Source organism: Empidonax traillii, unplaced genomic scaffold, assembly GCF_003031625.1.
Source record: "Empidonax traillii isolate 1590-97213 ecotype Southwest subspecies unplaced genomic scaffold, ASM303162v1 scaffold189:size1549363, whole genome shotgun sequence".
NCBI classification, from domain to species: Eukaryota; Metazoa; Chordata; class Aves; order Passeriformes; family Tyrannidae; genus Empidonax; species Empidonax traillii.
In genome coordinates, this window is record NW_020955382.1 from 1,145,598 (window position 1) to 1,168,594 (window position 22,997).

The 22,997-nt window shown below is 44.7% G+C and overlaps 1 protein-coding gene across 1 annotated transcript in view; it reads left to right on the forward strand.

Annotated features, from left to right (window-relative positions):
- Positions 1-22,021: 22,021 nt before the first annotated feature.
- CTDP1 (CTD phosphatase subunit 1) overlaps positions 22,022-22,997 on the forward strand; it is a 94,754-nt gene continuing 93,778 nt past the window's right edge. The window contains exon 1 of the mRNA XM_027886527.1: positions 22,022-22,321. The gene's annotated coding sequence lies outside the window, so the exon portion shown is untranslated. The remainder of the gene's footprint in view (positions 22,322-22,997) is intronic.

Here is a 22,997-nt window from a genome sequence, read left to right on the forward strand (position 1 = left end):
TTCAATACAGAGCTACACCGGTTTCCAGTTGCTCAAAATTGAGACTTCGGCGGAGACAGTGGCAGAGGTACAGTGGGTCACTTCGTATTGAACTTTTTCTGTGGTTTTATTTTCCTCTATAACATAACACTTTATGGCCACAACCTCCTATCCTTTCTAACAATGAGCAGTATCTTGCCTTATTGCTTTCAACAGAGGACTGCACGCAGGTGTCACTTCAAGACTGTATAGGTGACAAAATCCAGTCCTTAAATATGAACTCCAGTAAATCATAACTTAAATGTTGATAGAAACATCTGCAGAATGCCAAATTACTGCCAAGGCTCTTTGCCTTGTTAGAAGAGAGCCTGAAGGAAAGAAACACGCTTGTTTGCTCTAGAGATCTGCCTCCCAGTGGCAACACACCCTAGCCAGGCTGGAAGAGGAGGAGGGGAACAGAGTCAGAAGCAAAAATGAGACTTCACAGAAGCAAAAGACAATGCCAGAATTAAGCACAGTGATAAAGCTGTTGCATGGCACTAGGTGACATCCTTTGGTTATGTTTGTACTCACAAACTATGGGCCAGGGCATGCCGTGATTTTATCAGTGGCACATTTTGACTCGAGTTAGCTAACATTCTCCTAGGCAACTTGCAGGCATGTTTTTTGGATATAAACACAGACTAAGAATCATTCCTGGTAGGCAATTTGAAAGTGGCCACCCTTGTTTTGGCTGAAATGTTTCACCAGTGTATGGACACAACATATGTTGCACCAGTCATGTCAGTGTCAAGGAATTGGCAATAGCCCATTTTATTATAATTTAATTATCATTTTATATTAATATAGTATTATTGTATACTAATTATTCTGTGTCTATACTAATAGGATGATTAGTAGAGACATATCCTCAGAAACCTCTCTGCCTCACTTCATTCATCCTGTAATATAAGAATAATAACGTTTGTCTCCCCACCTGCCTAAAAAGGATGCTATAAACATTTATTAACGATAAAGCACTGAGGATCTGGGGAAAGTGGAATGGGACATGTATTAAATAGCACCTACTCCTTTTAATCTAACTTTGTCATTCCTTCTAAGCCTGCTAGCAGCTGCATTTCCTGCCTAGCACCCAGTAATTTTTGTTTTCTGATATGGGGTGAAGGGGAAGAGTACTGGTCAAACTTATTAGCCCTTCTAAATGAGAAGTAATTAATTTAAGCATTAGCCTTTTAACTCTGCTGGACAACTGCTACAGAACCAAAAGCAAGGATGTGGTAGAGTATTTGCATTTATGAAGGATTTAGGCCATGGGCAGAGGGAGAGGCACATACACACACAGTATTTATATATATATATATATATATATATATATATATATATATATATACACACACACATATGCTGTATACATACAGTAAGGCCTGCTCATGTAAATGTCATGCAACAACTATCAGCTATACAAAATAACAAGCTGGCTATCAACTGTCCCTAGGGTCGACATTCTCCGAGACCTTATGAAATCAAATTGGCAGGATATGAAAGGTGCATTGTTGCTCCCATAAGTCTCATGCAAAACTTCAGGAAATTGCATTCATGTTTCTTACACCAACACTCGCAACTAAGATTCAGTTTTTCAGTGCAAAGACACTCAGAAAGACATATTAAAGAACTGCTATCCTCATCCACCCTGAAATTTCACTCTTTTAAGTGAAATGTCTGGAACAGCGAAATCAAGAATATCGGAATAACACCAGGAAGACAGAGAAGAGGAGAAGGCAATTTGATTGCTGATGATGAGAGAAATAGAAGAGGAGCAGGTCAGTCTGTGAGACAGGTGCAGGAGGAAAGCCCTGGTGTCACCCTGTATCACAGGACAGCAAAAAGAATGGAGGAGCTCCAACAGAAGCATAGTTTGTGCCCATTCTGTGCTTAGAATCTGAGGAGAAGAAATATGAGATTTAACACTCTAGAACAGGCATCTCTACTGGAGAGTGCTTAAATGTGCTGTGGGGTTTGCTCTCTCTTTTTTTTTTTTCTCTTTACAAAATCTCTTATCTAGCTCTACTGCGACTTAAAGGAAGAGCAAGTCAAAGATTTCCCCTTCCCAGCCCCCACAGACACCACAGATAAAGAGAGGAAGAGTCCTCTGTGCAGAAGAGATTACGTAGAGGAGAAGAGACAGGCAGTCTTTTGTGTGCCCCTTCTTTCATCAATTCAGGAAATGAATTCTTTCATTAATTCCACAATCACAATTTAACAAATCTCCCGATGCTGACACTTCCTCGCTTATGTTTTTATTTTATTCTTATAATCTAACCTCTTCAGGTAACTTCTTGTTGCTACCATATGTTGATTGCTCAGCTCACGCCTGTGTCCTAACAGAGTATTCTCCTTGACCAGACCACGAGAGCTCGGACAACCAAGCTCAGAAACTTTGTGTTTTGTGGCCATGGTTTTGTTGTTTGGGGTTTTTTCGGGGGGGAGATGCTAATTTAGAAAAAAAGTCTTACTGATTCAAATACTAGATTTCCAGGCTCAGGCAGGCACCTGGGGAACAAGCTAAAAAACTGGTTCATAATTGTCATTTGCTGGTGGCAAAGCTATGAAACAAAGTGACAGTGCTGGGTGTTCAGCCAACTGCTAACTACAGCCATGCTGAAAACAGGCTGAACCACAAGAGTCAGGCTTAATTTGCACACTGAAGGAGGCCACTGAGAATGGACTGAAGGAAACCCCAGAAAACAAAACACTGTTATTTCGTTTCACAGCCTCATTGTAAAAGAAGCCTAAGGAGTCACTGCTGAAAGTCAGCTTTGCCTGGTGATTTTTTTCTTGTTGAACTGAGAACGATGTAGCTCAGGGCCAAAGCGACAGGAAGAGGAAGGTTTGAAAGGTTTGGAAGGTGACTCACTACCTTTTTTGCAAGCAGAGGCAAGCACTTGGTGATTATGGGGAATATGAAATTAATACCTAGACAGCCTCACTGATGCCTTTAAATAATAAGTAAGAGTACTTCCTCTGGTGGCATAACACTATACATTTGAATCAGCTCTCCTATGAGGAGACTGGGCTTTTTCAGCATTGGAAAGACGCTGAATAGTCATGGCATAACGATACATGTTCTGAGCTTCTGTGCTTCCTGCTCATAACAGACACAAAAAGGAACAATCAGGGCTAATTATAAGTTAGTAAAGAAGGGATTCACGCCTTAAGGCCTCTGAGTGCTTAGCTCAAATGTAATTAAAAACAAGAGTTTAAAGGAAAAAAAGCAGCCTGGTCCAGTAAGCAGAATGATCATAAATTTATCCTGTCTTTCTAGGCAGATAAAACCCTTCCAGAGTATTTGAAAACGCTTAAAGTAGGCATCTGGCAACCCTATGCACACTTAAATACCCTTGGTTCCTAACTCCAAATAGTTCATACAGAAGAAGAAAGGAATCCGGACTGCTTGCACATGTATGTGGAAAAAGCACGGTTAAAAATCACTGGAAATCAACTGCATGGCTTCAGATACCCCCGAGGGTGACAAAAACCCAGCGCTGGCTCATCTTTCTACTCGTGAGGCAAGTCCTTTGCGCAGCTTTTGAAGCAGTGCAGCACTGCTGATTCACAGCCCGTGTGCCGCACGCTGCCACCCTGCCACGCTCAGCACCACCCACGCTCTGCATGGCAGCCCCATGTGCAGGGCACTACAGCCAGCAGTCTACAGGTTGCCTGGAAAAGCCATGGATATCCCAGCCCTGAAAGTGTTCAAGGCCAGGTTTGATGGGTCATTGGGCAACCTGACCCGGTGAGCGGCATCCCTGATCACGGTGGGGGGTCGGAACTAGATGATATCTAAGGCCCCTTCCAACCCAAACCATTCTATGATTCCAAGATACTATGATTTACATGTCATGCTAGATGTGAACTCCCGTGACGAGACGTGAAGGCCTCATCTCCAACATTTTCAGGTTGAAAGCAGTAGTTTCTGAACGTACATTAAATTTGTTCCCATACTCAGTAGGTAGATAGGGAAAGCAAGACAAAGACAATTGCTTGGAACCCCTCCATCAAACCAGCTGCAACAGGAGGGGTGCCATCGTACAGGTGACAGCCTTTAGACGTGCTACTCCTTAAGCCATTCCTCAGGTTCTTCTGGTTCACTTCAACTGCTTGACCTCCCCCCAGCCAGGTATTGAGCAGGTGGCAGAACACTACAGAGAGGAATTGATCCTGTGCAGCCTGGCTAATTGAGGCAGTCAGGTCATCAATATCTCATAGTCATCAAAAGCTACCTAATAGATTTGGTTTTACCTCTATTGCAAGTTGGGTCTCAAAGTTATCTCAGTCATTAGATTTTCTGTGCTAAACTGTGATGAGGTAACACAGAAACACAAAAGACATGATGTCTTTTGTTCACACAGTTCTGGAATTCACTGAGTCATGGAATGATTTAGGCTAGAAAAGACTTCTAAGACCATTGAGTCCAAATATTAAGCAAATACAGCCAGACACCCCACTAAACCACATCCCTAAGCACTGCACCTGCACATTTTTCAAACAGTTCCAGGGTCAGTGATTCCACCACTTTCCTGGGAAGCCTGTTGCAGTGCTTGACGACCCTTTCAGTGAAGAATTTTTCCTAACATCCAATCTAAACCTCCCCTGGCACAGCTTGAGGTTAATTCCTCTTGCCCTGTTGCTTACTTGGTAAAGAGACCAAACCTCACCCGGCCAAAACCTCCTTTCAGGCAGTTGTGGAGAGCAATAAGGTCTGCCCTGAGCCTCCTTTTCTCCAGGCTAAATAAGGCCAGCTCCCTCAGCCCCTCCTCATCAAACCTGTGCTCCAGGCCCTTCTCCAGCTCCATTGTTCTTCCCTGGACACGCTCCAGTATCATATTTACCTTCTGCTTCCTGGTTGTAAAAGTCATCCGCAGTTACCACCTGTGAATCAGGCTGAGATTTGTACAGTAAAAAGTGACAACTGGCATTGTTTAGAAAATCTGACCTCCTGTCCTATTTGAAGGAAACATGGTTAGACAGAATTCATCCACCCCACTGGAACCTGTGTTCAAATCTACAAAATGAACACTAGAGACTTTGTAAAGGTACATAACCCTGATCTTTAATGTGTGTGTCTGCTCTGTTAGAGCCTTTGCCTACCACGACCAAAATCATGAGGTCCTTCCAATATTATGGAGAGTTTGGTGGAGTACTGTGAATGCATTTCATAGGAAAAATCTCTTTTCTGTTTTTTTCAAAGTTCTTTTCAAGGGTCTGCCAGAAATTCTTGAGAAAACTAGACAGTGATATAGAAAGTTTGTCAAATCTGTGCTGTAACTACCTGCATTGGGCATGGACTAAAACTAAGTCTTCAGACACCTCCATAGACTAACTCATGGCACAGATGTCATTTTTGTTACACTTTACAAAATTTAAACAGCAGTCATGGTGATAAAAGGTTTCTATGACTGAGGAGCTTATTTTTTTTTTTTTTAAATTATAAAATCTCAATAAAGATGGTGTTTAAAAACCACCAGGGACTTTCCTTGTGTGAGTATTGTATCTTTACTTACAAAGACGTTTCAGCAACCACACAGAAAACTATTTAAAGAAAAAAAGGAAACAGCACGTTTAAAGCAAGATCAAAATAAGCATGATTGATCTGAAGTTCTCTTTTTTTTTTTTTTTTAATTCAAAAGTTTGTCCTTCCCATATTGTTCAGGAAAATGTGCCTGTGTGCAAAAGTATATGTGCCTACTTGGTTCTGAAAGTAGATTTCATCTGTAAATACTTGGGTGTGAGAAGACAATGACAAATCTTCCCCGTTACTCATCAGGACAGAGCTCTTGGTGATTGTCAGTGCAGTCTCCTGAGCTATCACAATTCTGCTGGTTAAAGCCATATTTCCAGAGTCCCATGTATCTGTTTCTGTATTTAATTTAGCACAGAATATTTAGAGCTGGTGGTTAAGTTAAGTCTGAGAATGCATTTTCTCCTGCTGGCATTTAGGCTAGACCAGAAGAGGTGGGGGGAGGAAAGCAGAAAAAAGAAACCTTAACCTTTTAATATTTAATTCAGTATTTTAGAAGCAAAATTAGGGAAACACAGTTAACAGAAATAAGCAGGGGAATATAACATTTAAAATGAACTAAAGAAAGAGGATTTAGCAATATCTTTCAAAGACAGTATAAAGTCAACAGAGTTGCAGTATGTACCTCAGAATTGCATTTCTTTTAGAAATGCTTTTAATAGGTAGTCTTATGCCTCAGTCTCTCTCATTTTTCCCAAAATTCACCATATGGGGAAGAGTCAGGGTAATATAAGGGCACTGGCAGATAAAGATCAACCCCAAAAAGTATCAAGTTCTACTCAATCAAAAAATTCTGTTGGATCCAAACTCTTGTCCTTGCATCCAAATAGTTCTTGCATCCAAACACTTTCTCCCAAATCTCTCCTTAGGGACATAACTTGGGGGTGACAGAGCTACCAAGGGGTTTGTTTCTTTCCATCTTTAATGTTGGAAGTGTTCCACTTCATATAAACTATTAACTACCACTGGTCTAGACATTGAAGTAGAGGGAAGATAGCAGGGAGAGAGAAGTGCCTTTTTAGCCCATTAGTTGGGAAATACTAATGGGAAAAGTTCAGAGATCAAATACCTTCTCAAATAAGTACTTAATTGTGGATCTTAAGTGGAGTGCCCCTCCCAGGAGAAGATGAGAGATTCATCCCATATTAGCCAGTGGACTTAGGCAGTCACAAGAGACCAAGTTCAACTCCCTGTTTGAGACCAAAGATACAAAACTGTGTGGTAGGGAGGGTTCACATTCAGACACCTAAGCTAAGAAGCTAAGTTAGGCTCTAAGGGCTCTAAGGGTAAATTAGAAACACCTAGGTTAGCAGGTAGCCTTTAGAAGCTCCCTGTTGGCCTATGTTAACATGGATCTAGGTGTTTCCTAAACTTGTAACTAAGGTTACTTAGACAAATACTTTGTGCAGTACTGGAAACCCACTCTTTAAAACACATACCTCTTGAAATATATGGGACATTAAAAATATTGAAATAAATAGCAGCTATCTAGTCTGCAAAAAAATAAAGGTTCAATGGGCCAGAAAATTTTCCTGCAACTGGCATCTATTAATGTTGTTCTGGGTATTCCCCTGGCATGAGGAAGTAACTGTCATCTTGCCACTAAGGATGCCACATCATACTCATTGACCACAAGGAATGAGTGTAAGATACCACTTGAGTGCCTACATGAGGAATCTCTGTCTGGAACTATGGCTGGATTTATATATAGATATAGATGATATAGATATAGATATATAGATAGATATGCACATTGACTAAGAAACTTGCTGAAGTACTTCCACGCCATCACATTTAACTACACAATAGGTGTAGACAATAATTCAGCCCACTGTTTGCAGATTTGAGCCTGTGAATATTTATCAGGAAGATCTATTCGCTGGCTAATTGTTCTACCTAATGCTGTTAAAACATTTTCTATAATGTATGTAAAACATGAAAGTGGGGGATGTAATGAAGTTCTGTTTAGTTCCCAATACTGAAACAAATTGGAGGTACAGAAGCATCTTACCTTTCTCTTCAATATGTTTTAAATTTAAGGTTAATGCAAAGCATCAAATTGCTATTGGAAGGAGACAAGAGATATATACATGTTTCAGCTGATCTACTCTTGCAGATAAGAAGAAAGATGAGGCAATGATAGGGAAGGGAATGAAGCTATTAGTGGATTGTCAAAGAAAAGGAACTGCAGGAGAAGAGGTTTTGGAATTAGGAGACTGATAAACATAAGTTCTGCTCAGAAAATCTGGAGAATAGATTTCCCACTGGAAAACTGGCATCTTTTAGCAGGGGAGCAATGACTTCAAAACTGTGATCTACAAATCTGACTGCAGTATCTCATTTTAGGCCAGAAGTTCCACCTGTCTGAGGAAGCTTCCCCATCAGCCCACACCTCCTGTGGCTCAGTATAGATGTCCCCAGCATGAACACGGCTCCCCCAGCACTGTGAGAGATGAAGCCAGCATAGGAAACTTGTTCATAGAAGAGAAAAGGAAAACCAAGTCACTGCATTACATTTTCTAAGAGGTACCACTGTGCCACATTCAAATTAAATAATTTTGGCTTGAATATGCTGGCGGAAATGTTGTATTTCCTTATATATTTAGGCATGTTTCCTTATTTTTTCATGCATTTGCTTTTTCAGTTACATTCAATGGTAATAAAGAGATATGCTTCTCAGGTCTACACTGCACATGCACAAAATAAAAAACTCAGTCTTCAGGTGAAAACAGATTTGGAAAAAAACAAGCAACAATCAGATATTAAAACTATTATTGATAGTAAATTATTAAGCATTTCAATTTTTCAAACAATTTCTAGAATTAACCTCTTGGTTGAGGAGATAGCAGGCTTCCCAAGGAGTTAAATCAATGGCATTTCTTGCCTTTATAAAAAGCAGCAATCTCCACAATGGATTCTTAATCACTGAAATGAACTTTCTCCCTGATTATCTGTCTACCTGCCTGGCACTGAAAAAGAGATGACAAGCCAGAATGTGGCCTCTGCAGGTCTTCAGTAAACTGTGTGCTTAACCCTTAGGCATCAGTCTAGCTACTTTGGAACAGTCTCGAGAAACCAGTATAGAAAAGGCAAACCCACTTTTGTTCCATTGACTCAAGTGTTTGTACGCATGTCACCCCACCACTGAAAACTGCAAATTTTTCATTAGATCTTTTCATCTGGCACTTGTTTTTCATTGTTTGGAGCTTTGATAGTCTCAGTGAGAAAAAACTTTCTCGCAGAAGTGAGCCTTGCCATTGGAGCAGCACGTGCTGCATGGTGTGTTTTGCAAAGATGTGGCTAATGTGCAGGCGGCAGGAAGGGGAAGCAAAGCTGATATTTGTTTCTTTAATTTTTTACTCAGTTCCTTCAGAAAAGCCATCTTGCTCGAAAGTTTCCCCTGATGTTAATCTCTAATTGCCTGGTTTCCCTCCACCCCATTGATTCATTGGTCCAATCTTTCTCTAAATTTCAACAAAGAGGGGAAAAAAAAATAAAAAAGAGTGTTTTCCCATCTGCAATAGAAATCCCTGTGCTGGTTCTCTGCCTTTTACTGTCAGAGGTCTACGGGTTACTACTTGATAAAAGGGGAGAGGTAGGTATTTGTCTCTTGCCTGGAGAGAAATTCTTTGCCTCTTTGCCAGGGAAAACATCTGATCCTCTTGCAATGATTTTTCTTTTAATTGGAATGCAAAGATCTTATCTTTTTATTACTCTTTTATTGGTGATAACCACTGCACTTGCTCACTCTCCACAAATGTCCAGCTTATATATACAACCTAGGAAGCAGTTCATTTTTCCTCCCTTTTAGTTTTAATCATTTGCCTAACAACTGAACTGTGCCAGAGCGGTTCATATATCCCTTCCCACACCGCAGTCTCTTTTTCAGATGCCTGGTCTGTGTCTCTCTAATTTTCAGGGATGCATTGCTCCAGTGACTGCCTCTTGCTCTAACAACTGCCTGAGGTGTGGGAGACCACTTTATGGGAATTCAGTCACACGAGCCTATGCAAAAATAACAGTAAACCAGAAATTTGCAGTGAAAGGGAAACATTGCATGCAAGTCATACGCCTACTGCTCTCTTAATTTAGTTTCTTTGTGGCTTTGCATTGCCATACGTTCTGTAATGTCAGATTAGTGCGTGGGGAAGCAATGGCCTCATGGATAGAGCTGAAGAGCAGGAAATCTGGGGTTTATTCTCAGCTCTGCTTGGCTCCTGCAGATGCACAGCTCGACCTGCCTGCTCACCAGCAGCCACGGAGAACCTTGCCACTGGCCGCTGCCCTGCTGCTCGGCTGAAGGATGCAGCTTGGAGAGATGCTCTGTGAGAGCAGCTGTGAGCACCTCCAGAGCCTCAGGGTTCCCAGAGCAGCTCCACTAAGTGCAGAGTAGAAAGCTTTTGGACTTCTTTTAACCAGCACAGCCATAGATGTCTTAACCCTGCCTTTTTCTGAGATAGTCCCCTTCCTCCTAATACCCATTTTCTGTCAATTTTGACATATGTGTGAGTGTGTGAGCATGTGTGCATGTACAAGAAATACCACTTGGTCTGTTGGTCTTTGATTACCGTTTCTCTCTCAAGACCCTCTCCCACCACTGAAGGTTCTCAGCTGGTACCTTAAGTCTCCATGCCCTCCGTGTTTCCTGCCCTCTTCCTTTTCCCCTCCTTCTTCTCATATTCCTCTTCCCCTAGCACACTTCTGGTTCTGGTTTTTACCATCTCTTCCCCTCCCCTCTCCAGCCCCAAATTGCCCCTTCCAAAGGAAAGTGCTTGGAGAGAGGCATCCACATGGATGAACATGAATGCCAGACAGTACAGTACCAGTGTTCCTTGAGAACTGCACTGCAGCCCCCTCCACATTACTGGTCTGGCCTCTTTATGTTGCAAACTCTCCTGAAGAAAAAATTACTACTCTTAAATGGGCTAGTGATTACAGGGATGCTGTCCCACTCCCCTTCTGCCCCTAATTCCCAGCTCCCCCCCAAACCCCGCAGCACACCACACCAGCCCATGGTAAAAGAAGGTAAAAGCTTTTGTATAGTTCTCAGTGAACATATAGATGCTTTTTCTTAGTTTGATTTAGACAATGTAGCCACATCTCATACTAAATAGTCATTTCTGTCCACTTGGCAGTTCCCACCATACCATTAGAACTAACAGAGAGAAAGGTATGTCCTGAAAAAAATTAAACGAAAAATAATCTTTTCTTTAGATAAAATGGACGTGTTCCTGAGGTTATTCTGCAAAGAAGAATACCAGATTTCAGAAATGTTACTAATACAGGCTGAAGTCTAAGACTAACATTTAGTGTAAGAGTAGCACTTCTCTCAGATATGGCTAAGACTGCTGGCTGCTACTAGCTATGGAAAATGCATTTTTCCTCCATTAAGTCTTCTAGTGTAGATTCCTGATACATACAGGCTGGTTCTGTATCAGATCATATTACTCATCTCAGAAACCTTCTGAAACATAAAACTGCCCTTTATTGGGAAGGGAAGAAAACAGAAGTAAGTGCTGCTCTGCTGCATTTATGTGGAGCCTTTATCACACCTCCAGCTGCACTTCTGAACTGTATGTTTTGTTTATATGTCAGTGGACTACTGGGACTAGTAAACACGTGTACATAGGCTTTTAAAAAGTGAAATCATTGACTCATAGCTGCCACTTAAAGAACCCTTTAACTTTTGTTTATCAAACTATCTGTCTCCAGCAGCAATCTGAGCAAACAGGTGAACATTACCCGTGTGTCAGCCACGCACCTCAGAGTTTCTCCTTGATGAGGACAAGAGTGGAGGAGTTCAGAGCATTTACTTCTCTGCATTCAAACCAAGACCACAACATCACTCCTTGCTCAGCCACTGGGATGATGTGGAAGGGAAGAATCGACAAAAATTAAAAATTACGAAGCAGATCCTCAGCATTATCGTAAAGATGATGGAAGTTATGAATTAAGAGTTCCATCATGTTTTTGAGTCAGAGAGTTCATACTGTCAACTGTCCTGCTCAACTGTATAGTTTCTTAGTGACCAACAAGGTGCTTATATAATCACACTAGCTGTGAAATTATGGTACTTGACAATACAGTGTCAGTCTCCTGGAGATCGCCTGCATGGTCTTCGTAGAGATTTAGCCACGCAGTCAGTGCACTGCACTGCTACAGACATGAGCATCAGTAAGGAGCTGAGCATATGGGTTTGTGTCAGCAGCAGTGCAAAGCAGGATTAATTGTTTAAATCCTGCTTTGCAATAGTATAGACCTGATGACACTTCACTGGATTGCATTCTGACAAAAATGCCATGGAGAAAACTATGCCATCAGCATTTCACCGTGAACGCCAAACCAGAAAACAGCACCTGTGATGGCAAGCCAGTTGAACCAACAACCAGCAGAACCCAGACCTGAAAGCTTTCTTAAGCTCTGCCATCTCACAAAACACCTTGGGCATGAGGTGCAGCCAGAGCAATGATCCCAGGCTTCCTGCTGCCTCCTCTTGCCTTTGCTGGCACTCAAGCTGCAAGCAAAAGTGGGTACCTAATCAGGTTAAAAACTGTTCAGTTTTGTTATGTACATCTTCAGACAATCCAGATTTCCTGATTTGCTTCACAAAAAGAAAATGGGAAGACGAAACTGGAGACAGAGGAGGAAGGCTGAACAAACCTTCTGATAACTGCTCGCAGCCCTATCGGCAAGATGTGCTTTGGGACCACACCAGCAGGGAGTGTGCCTTAGCACACAGGCCAAAGATGCAACACCAGGAGAAAAGCTCCCTGAATTCAAAAGCCACTCAGAATACAGCATCTAAAAAATCTTTGCAACATAGGTTTTATACTGAGGGGGAAAGTGTAAATTAATTAAATGCATAGTCAGTGTAGGGACAAAGCTGAGGTACATTTCTGAAATGTGGCTTTTATGGCAGCACCTCACGTGCAGCAGCAGCATTGTTTTCTTATTGGTTCTGTGTTTTCACAGTCCAGCTCTATTTGAAAGGAAACTAGTATATCTTTTTTTTTTTTTTTTTCAAAGTGGAAGAAAGCACTACTGGTTTTCATTTTCTGTCTAACTGCACTGTCACACGCACAAGGCACATACACGCACGACTGAAACAGGGGCTGAAAATTAAGATCTTGCACTGCCATCCTGTGGTGAATGTTAGGAAAACATGAGGTTATCCTGCTCACAGATACGTGGTTATCCTCTCAGAAATGCAGACTTTGCAGCAGAGCTAGGAACAGCTCAGTGACCAAGAGTTACATTGGGTGTTGCCCTAGGAAGCACAGTAGAACTTGCAATGCCATTATTTTTCATTATTCCTCCTGCATTGCAGTGTCTTCTAGAGACCTTTCAGAAGACATGCAGTCCATTCCCAAGAATATAGGTTCTTTTAAGGGAAAATATTCTGGATAGCAGTGGAATAGCACCTACGACACAGCAGGCCAGGTGAGGTAAGCACAGATGGGCTGGAGAGGAGCCCTCAGCAGTCGCTGTTATAGGAGGCAATCTGGGGGGTGCTTTGGGGCTTGACTTTGACCTATGAAAAGTATACTGAAGTTCACTTGTAAATAGGTCATAAATTCCTCCTCACTGGCTAAATGGATTTTTTTCCTGTGAATCACCACTAGGCTTAAAAATAAAAAGGGGGGGACAAGCCAAAAGGGCACAAAGTCAGCCAACAAGAGAAAGAGAGAAAAGATGTCATGCAAATAGTGTGCAAAGCATGCAGCTGAAAAATAAAATGTTTACCAGATCTTAACCACGACTGAATTCTGCACGAGGATGGTTCTGACTTGTGCTATCACACCTGAAGCTTGTTTTTTCCAATAGACTATGATTTTGCTCTTACAAAAATGTGCATTTAGTATACCGAACATTGCCCCCCAGACACACACCCTATTCACTTGCATTTCTAAGACAGAAGCATTTTTGTCAAACTGAGATGAATACAAAACACAGACTTCTCCTAAAACCAGTGATGGAGTGCCCCACTATAGTGTCACTTCTTAGTTCTTGCTGTCTCCATCAGGGGACTAATCTTGTAAACAATTCCATACACTAGGACTCTGCACACCAAGAGCTGGCATCTCCACCTGTATGATGCACCCAAAGCTATAAGAAGCTGGCACCTGGAGCAGAGAGGATGCTGATTGAGGCTCCTTCATGGACCACTGCTAACAGTTTCTCTCCTTTGTTTTAAAGCTGCCCATCGGCAGGATTAGGGGGAGTCCAAATTTTGCCTTCCTGAGAACAGAATACAAAAATATCTCTCCCACAAAATATTCCTGAAATAATAGGGAAAAAAAAAGCCTCAGCACCATCCATACAGCAAGGTTTCAGATGAAGTAAAAGGGGAAAAAACATTTAGCTCTCAGTTTGTGCAGACAACCACATTGTTTCTGCATGTTTCAGTGCATGATTACAGGTTTCTTAGTAACTTTCACCAGTTCAGACGCTTACAACTAATGCTACTGCCATAATTTATGGTTTGTAAGATCAGCTTCTGAAGCTACCATGCTTGTCTCTTACACTAAAACAGTGTTTGGTGTGTCTTCTTTGATCATTTATGTGGTTGTACCACCTCCCCCCTTCCGTTTCAGATGTATTTGTTTTCATCCCTGCTTTGAATAAAAAAAAAATGGTGCTTGTCTCACTCTGTTCTCACTTGTTAATGACTTCTGCCTCCAGCACTTCTTTCCTCAGCAAGGCATCAGACCAAATTACTTATTTTGTTGTCCCTTCTATCAGCAGCTCCATTATTGATCACTTTTGATTCTGCTCATCTTCCTCGCAGAGCTATGACTTTTGTCTCTGATTAAAAATCACTACTGACAGCTTCTTCCTTCCTACCCTACATTCCTGCTTGGTTTTCTGAACTTTTCCTGATCCACCATAACCTCCAATCCTCTTCTGAGCTTTGGATCTTATTTGTTCCGTTTTGCCTGTGCAGAGGAAACAAGATGATTTTTATTTCCCAGTTAAGTGTTGGGTTTTTATCCCCATTGCTCTAAGTAGACATTTTTTTCCCTTGTTTAAGTAAGATTTGTTATACTCAGTTTTTTCAACATTGTTTCTCCTTATGAATAACCCTGTGACACTCCTCTGAAAGAAGACAGTGGAGAAAGTCCTCCCAGGCTGAGGGAGCACTTCAGCCTTGCCAGCTGCCAGGGACAATGCAAAAAGTTCTGGTCTGAAAAAACTTCTTTTCTTTTTCTTCTTCCCCCCCTCCTCCCTCTCAAATTTTGGCCTTCCACAAAGGGAAGAGCAGGATGAAAATTTAAAAGTTTTGGTCTGAATAAACCTTTCACACAAGTCTGATAAGAAGAGCATGTGTTTCATTACGGCAGGCCTTTTTGGCTGTTAGCTGGTTTTCATCTCTATATATTTTCCATGGAGGTGAACAGGTAAAGAAGTTTCCCAGTTGTAGATTACTAGACAGCCCAGTGTCTTTCTTAATCATCATCCATGGACTCGCCAGTGCCAAGAACCTGCAAAGCACAAGCTGGAAATCACCACTCTAAAGTTTTGCAGTCACAAACCATGTCACTTATAAAAATTCCCCATCCTCTCCGGCTGATGGCCCAGTCTAGCACCTGAACAAACTTCTGTTGTGATGGCACAGGAAACTGTCACCAGCTTCTCTTCTGCAATGAAAATGTTTAGACACATTCTTCCTCTGCAGAGGAGGTAGGGGATGTTAAGTTGTATTCATCCCTGCTAAGGAAAGGGGGAAGTGTTGATTCATGCTTCCGAGTCATGCATTTCAAAACCATGTGGGCTTCAAGATGTGAAGTGTGAGTGTGAAGGCATTGTGGAAGTAGCCCCAACAAAATAAATAATGGTTTACTTTATGAGTAAACACAACAACCTGGAGGGTTTTCAAGGGCAGGACCAAAAGGATGTGTCTGTGCTGGGGTATGTATCTGCAGCCAGCCCCATTCCTGAATATGTACGTGTGGTAATCTCATGTGCAGCTGATGTGGCATGAGCCAGTCTTTATTCTGCTATACAGAAAAACATCCATGTACATTTGCACTGCTGAAAATACACCTGCGCAGATCCACCAGTGCAAAACTAACCCCACTCATAGAGAAGGAACTGCAGGAAAAATGTAACACTAACATTCGCAATTTTTTTTATATCCTTTTCTTTCAGGTTGTCCAGGAAAAACAAAAATCAAGATGCTAAATTAGTCTCTGCTATATTTCCACTGAGGACCACAGAGATTTGCCGAAGGTATCTTCTGGAAAAAAATATGCTCTGTTACCAGGACACGAAGATTTCATTTTCAGACACAAGGAGCCTGCTAATGTAAAAGTTGGTGACAGCACAATTTAAACTGTCTACTAACTGCTTATTGTGATGCTAAGAATTTGCACTGTCTCCTTTTGAAGGCAATTGACAGCATTTGTGATAGTTCAGTCTGAGTGGGATCAAGCCCCAGATACGCATTTTATTGCGTTCTGTGTGTTAGTCATTCCCTGGGTTGCTTCTGCGAAAGCCAGCAGAAACTCCGGCAGATGGTCCTTGGCTGAGAAGTCAAGAGTTTAGAGTCAGGAAAGCATTGCCACAATGGAAACTGCCCAAACCTCTTTTCCACGGGGTGCTCACATACAGCAAAAGCCGCCTTAGTTTCTAACACTAAGTCCTGCCAGGTTTCGAGGTGGGTAAATCTTCCCTTCCTACTGGAAACGCTTAAAAACAGGATGAGGCTATTTCACTTCCCCAACTGAAATCTGTCACTGGTTATCACAGTGGATCCAATGAGGTGTCTGGGCAAAGGAGAGCTGTGAGACCTTTTGAATGCCTCCATATTTTGTTGTAATATTTAAATGCGATACCACCTCGCAGATGTCTTGCACTGAGGAATTATATATGAAGAGCTATAAACTCCCTGCCACAGGGACGGGCCAATCTGTGACTCCTGAACAACTTCTGCATCACTCCTGAGTAGTTCAGCAACAGCTCTCCTAATAACATTACATCATGTAATTGGCAACAGGGCTGTCTAGCACCGCGGCTGGTTCATTCAAATCCCCGGCCACGGGGGAAGCCAAGAGTGACTTTGCCCAGACACTCTGCACTGCAGCTGCACACCCGGGCTTCAGGCTGGAGCAGGGTCTGTGGATCGCTGGCGAGCTGCTGTCACGTCCTGTCTGCAAACCACCCCACAGCTCTCCCGGGAGAGGTGAGGGACACAGCGTGCGTTCTGTGGCTCCCGCCCATTTGCAGATATCCATAAGCCGCTTATAGATTTTGGGAGGTTGACCACCTTGTGCTCTACACACTCCCCAAAATTACTATGGAACAGGAATTAGTGAAGATTAAGTTTGCTGTGACAGACTTATGGCATTGGTCTGAATAGGAAAATACTCAGCCAAGTCACCTTTAAGAGGCATTATATAATGCATTCTGAATTTTCCTTAAAGCTAGAACACACAGAGCAGAGCAACATGTCTTTTATTTTTAAAAAAATTTCAGCTAAGCAAGTTTCCACCTTAAGTTAATACACAGCAGATTATGTCCTTTACCTTTTCGAAGTCAGCTGTATTTTTACAATGCATGTACTTTTAAAAACCTAATCCCTTAAAGAAATGCTTTCCCACAAGGCTGTATCTACCACCCCAGTGCTTTCACTCAACAGTTATATGAAGCCGATATCTACACCATATGCTTTTGTTCATGCTACGTATTGAAATACAAAGGCGTGGTTAAATTCTGATGGTCCTTTTGAGGGGAAGACTGGGGAAAACATCTGTCTCTTGATGGAAGCCATCTGGTGTAACCAGACATGAAGTCAAGCATTTTAACATGGTGCGCTCCTTAGAATTCTACTGGCTTAAGAGAATTACACATTCTTCCCCTAATGTTCTTATCACACACCATCTCAGGGATTTTCCCTTGCACCTACCCGGGATTGATCGGTACAATTATTTTGTAAAGCCTTGTCTCAGTGCAATCAAGGTACCCGGAAACAATAATAATTATTATGTAGATTTCTGTTGTTATTGTCCTGACTGAGCTGTTCAGCTGCTCAATTACAGGTGCAGAGAAAATCACAGAATAGTTCCTGTGGAAGGAGGGGCTGCAGAGGCTTCCTGAGGTCAGCAGTAGTGTAGAAGCTGCAGCACATCCTTGATTTGTTCCAGAGATAAGAGTTACGATATTAGGACTGGTAAGGTGAGCTTTTCTCACTTCATCCCTTACTTGCAGTGCCAGACTTCAGTCACTCCATTCTTGTGTGCATCAAACATTCCAGTGAGGGATCAAATATTGTCTATCCTTATCCATCCATGCCTGACAGAACAGATATGCTGTTGAAACGTATAAAGGTTGTATGGTAGGCCAGCTTTCAAGAAAATGGCTGCACGACCTTAAATGTACATCTTTGAGTGGGGGGGATTAGCAGGTAAAAGGCAAACAGAGTATCATCCATTTGAAACGTGTGTAGAACAAACAAAGCCACATCATTTTTATGCCATGGTTCTGCTCTGCGGCCAAGACTATCTTCTCCACCTACAATACAGTACTCAGTATGCATTCAGTACTGACAAAGTATGTTTAACTGAGCTAATCCTCAAACACAGGGCAAGATTACTCTCAGGGAATCTGGATAAAATTGACAGTCTTTCCTGCTTTCCTTTAAGAGTTTATTCTCTATGGCAGAAATGGGGTGGGGGGGGGAAGGGGATTCCTGGTGCTTGTCCCTGGTGCTTCACGCTTTGCTAGGAGTGTCCTGTCAATAGTTACCCACACACAAGCGCTTTGCCCAGGGGTCAATACCAGGGCCAGTACTGTTTAAATCTTCATTAATGACCTTGGCCATGGGCCAGAAGGCACATTCAGCAAGTCTGCAGGTCATACTAAGCCAGGAGGAGAGGGTGACAGGCTAAATGGTTGTGCTGCCATCCAGAAGGACCTTGACACCCGGAAGAAACGGGAAAAGAGGAACCTCATGAAGTTCAAGAAAAGGTAATGTCAAGTCCAGTCCGTGGAAAGGAACAACCCCAGGCACCAGGAAAGGCTGAAGGCCAAGTATCCAGAAAGCAATTCTTCAGTAAAGGCCCTGGGAACCGTGACAGACACCAAGCTCCCTTTAAACCAGCAAATGTAAACCTTGCAGCAAAGAAGACAACAGCACCCACACAGGCTTGCAGGAGGGTGCTCCTTCCACTACACTCAGCACTAGTGACACCACGTTGGGTGTGCTGGGTCAGGTACAAGAGGAGAATGGACATACTGGAACAACAGGAGCAAAGGGCCACAACACCATTACAATGCTTAGAGCATCTGTCATACGAGAGAAAGAGCTGGGAGAAAAGAAGGCTCCAGAGGGATTTTACCAATGTGCAGAGACATCTGGTGGAAGTGGCGGAGGGTTGATAAAGAAGACAGAGGTAGACTCTTGTCGGTGGTGCCTTGTGGAAAGATGAGAGGCAGCAAGCTCAACCTGAAAGACACGGAATTCCAGTTAACACAAGAAAAAGCTTTTTTCATTGTAAGGTTGGTTGAGCACTGGCACAGTTGCTCAGAGAGTATTTAGAGTCTCCACCTTTGAAGACAGTCAAAACCCAACTGGACACAGCCCTGAGCAATCTGCTAGTTGCCCCTGCCTTGAGCTGGGGAATAAGGACTAGATGATCTCCAGAGGTCCCTTCCCACCTCAGCAACTGTTTCAGTCTTTCCTTGGTTGTTATGACTACCACTCTTGATGGAACCGCATTTCGCTAGACTCGGAAGTCTATGACATTTTTTATGACAGCAAAATTCCTGATGAGTTCTGCTTCTTAGGGCTATCTATCTCTTTGCACCCTTGAGGCAGACCTCAGCTGGCTGCCCCTGAGCAAAAAATTATCAATCCACCCTGTAAAAGAAAGAAGCCTGGGTGTGAGCAAAATTTCGTAGACACTGAGATGAGAGTTGAGGAGAAATGCAGCAAATTAGGACTTCCTGGTGGAGCACAACAGTGGCCTCGTCAGGGGTCACTGCTGGTGCAAACTTCAGTTTTCACACGCAAAATGAAACAATGTGGACATGTTCCTTCAGTGCTGATGATTTTTGTTTCAGATTAGGAAAGAGCAAATAGAGCAACACAACATATTCAGTAGAGAAATACTACCAGTCTCCCCAGTGAGAACTGCGGAGCCTGGAAAGGAAGGAATAGTATGGAAAAAGGGAAGTACTCAACTTTTATGAAGTAGCTTTACTGCCTGCACAAGACATCATTAAAAGAATATTAAAAATAATACACACCAGGGAGCAATGTGTCATTGTACCTTTGTACAAGGAGCTGATAAAAGAGGCATGACAACTTTCCCAGTCTCTGGTTGTTGGTGATAGTGGCTGCCTCACAACCCAATATCATAATGATGTTCATAGCAATGTCTTGCAGGCCCAATTCCCAACTAGTCCAGACTGTTCCTGTTTTAAGGTGTCTCTACTAATGTTAGGAGGAAAAAACTCAGGAAAATCAGCTGTTTGGAAATTGCCTACAGACTGTGTGCTGTTAGGTTTCTCCCTGTCACGGAAAGTTTCCTGTCCAAGCATTTAGGGGCCACTCTGGCAATCACTCTCACACCACCTGAGCTGGGACCAAGGCCCATTTGTAGCTACACACCCCACATTCACACAGTCAGACCAGGTTTCCTTACCAGTTCGACCCAAGGTTTCCCATTGCAGAGGCCCAGACATCTTGATCCTTAAAATAATTTAATCTTGGTGCAGCAATAAAATATTAGCTCGAGTCGATGCCTCTCAGGAGGGACCCTGAACAAAGGAACCCTTGGGCTTTTACACCCTTACAGTCCAAGTGTAGGAAAGTCTGTGTGTTGTCAGCTCCTTCTGTGTCCCTGAGTGTCCAGTCCCCTGGATGGGCCACAGGTTTGTTATGCAAAGGGTCAGCAGGTCGTGGCCTTTTGCCCAGGGCTCCCACCACCCAGAGCCCAACCTGCAGCTTGAACTGCAGCTGCACACCAAACTACCAAGTTACCAGCGCTAAATGTATTCCTCAACATCCCTGTCAAAACCCTTGCTCCTCCTCTTCCCCGCCCTGCAGCGCGCTGAGGCCAGAGCCCAGGGGATCCACCAGGCAAGGGCACACTCCCTCTCCACCTGCGGACACGTGGAGGGCACGCAGAGCTTCTGTGGGCTCTGCAGGGTCCGGGGCTTGAGGAAGCACCAGCGCAGAGGGAGGTAATTGTCCCGCTGTACTCCACACTGGTGCGGTCTCACCTGGGGTGCTCTGCGCAGTTTGGGGCACCACAATATAAGAAATATATAAAGTTGTTAAAGAGCAGCCACAGGGAGGCAATGAGGACGGTGAAGGGTCTGGAGGGAAAGCCCTACGAGGAGCGGCTGAGATCACTTGATTTGTTCAGCCTGGAGGAGGCTGAGGGGAGACCTCACTGCGGTCTTCAGTATCCTCACGACAAGAAGCAGAGGGGCAGGCAATGATCTCTGGTTACCAGTGTCAGGATCTGAGGGAACAGCCTGAAGCTGAGCCAGGGGAGATTCAGGTTGGTGTGCTGGTTTTGATAGGGGTAGTTGATTTTCCTTCATAGTGACTGGTGTGTTTTGGATTTATGTTGAACACAGGGATGATAATATAGAGAAGGTTTTGTTAGTGCTGAACAGCGCCTACACACAGCCAAGGCCTTTTCTGCTTTCCATGCTGCCATGCTGGTGAGGAACTGGGAGCGCGGGGGAGGTGGGGAGGAGACACAGCTGGGAAAGGTGACCCAAACGGACCAAAGGGATATTCCACACCTTATGGCATCATGCTCAGTATATGAAGTAGAGGAAAGAAGAAGGAAGGGGAATTTTGGAGTGATGGCGTTTGTGCTCCCAAGTAATTGTTACACGCGATGGGGCTCTGCTCTCCTGGGGACGCCTGAACACCCGCCTGCCCAGGGCAGCAGTGAATTCAATCTTTGGGCTTTCTCGCTTGTGTGTGCGGCTTTTGCTTTCCCCATTAAACTGTCTTTATCCGAAGCCACGATTTTCCTAGCCTTTACCTTTCTGATTCTCTCCCCGATCCCGCCGCTGAGGGGGCGAGCGAGCAGCTCCGCGTCGCTTAACTGTTGTACGGGGTTGAACCACGAGAGCCGGACATTTGGAAAAGGTTCCTCGCCCGGAGAGGACGGCTGGCCGCTGGATTTTTCCCGGGATTCTCTCGATCAGTTCGGGGCCGGGGGCGGGGCCTGGCGCGCGCGCGGGGCCTGCCGGGAGCTGTAGTCCCGCCCCCCGCTCTCGCGGCCGCCCCGGCTGCGCCTGTGCCTTTAAGAGCGGCCGGGCGCGCGGCGCCGCGCCTGCGCGGAGCGGCCGTGACCCCGCCGCTCTCGGCGCCACCGGAGATTCGCGGGGCGCGCCGAACCCCCGGCGGCGGCAGCGCTCGGACCGGACCGGAGCGGAGCGGAGCGGAGCCAGCGCCGGCACCCCCGACCCGCCCGGGGCCATGGAGGAGCGGGAGGAGCGCGGCGGCGGGCCCGGCGCGGAGGGCCCTGCGGCGGTGGCGGAGATCCGCGCTCCGGGCCCGCGGCCGCTGCGGCTGCTGGAGTGGAAGGTGTCGGTGGGAGCGGCGGTGCAGATCGGGTCGGTGCTGGCGCTGTGCGCGCCGCTGCCGCCGCCCGCCCCGCCGCCGCCGCCGCCCGCCGCCGGCAGCGGGACCCCCGGGCGGGCGCAGCGCGGCGGCGCCGAGCGCAGGCTGCGGGCGGAGCGGCCCGGCGTGGTGCGGGAGCTCTGTGCGCGGCCCGGGCAGGTCATCGCGCCAGGGTGAGTGAGTGCGGGGCTGGGGCTGGGGCTGGGGCGGCGCTCGCCGCGTTCGCGCCTCTGCGGAGGGGGCCGGGTCGGGCCCCGCTCACAAAGGTCCTTGCTGAGGAGCTCTGCGCGGGGAGGCGGCCGTGCGAGGAGGAGGAGGAGGAGGAGGAAGCGGCCGGGGAGGTGGGAGGGATCGTGCGGCAGTCCCGCGGTTCGGAGCGGAGCGCTTCGCTGTGGGCCCTGCCGCGGGGAGCTGCGCATCTCTCCGCCTGGGCCGGGGGAAATCACACAGCGGGTCGGGTTGGAAGGCACCACAGAGGGTCATCTGGTCCAACCTCCCCGCTCCAGCAGGGTCACCCCGGAGCGCACGGCACAGGATTGCGTCCAGACGGTTCTTGAGTATCTCCAGAGAGGGAGACCCCACACCCTCTCTGGGCAACCTGTTCCAGTGCTCGCTCACCCGCACAGCAAAGAAATTCTTTCTCGTATTCGGGTGGAACTTCCTGTGCATCAGTTTCTGCCTGTTGCCTTTTCTCCTAAAACACTTTTTATTTATTTTTTTATTTATTTATTTATTTATTTATTTTTATTTTATTTGGCAGTTCACTCTTAGGCTGGTGCAAAAGTTGGATAGCAAATGTATTACTCGATAGCAGGAGTTTTAATACTGGTGTGGCGAGACATTTTAAAA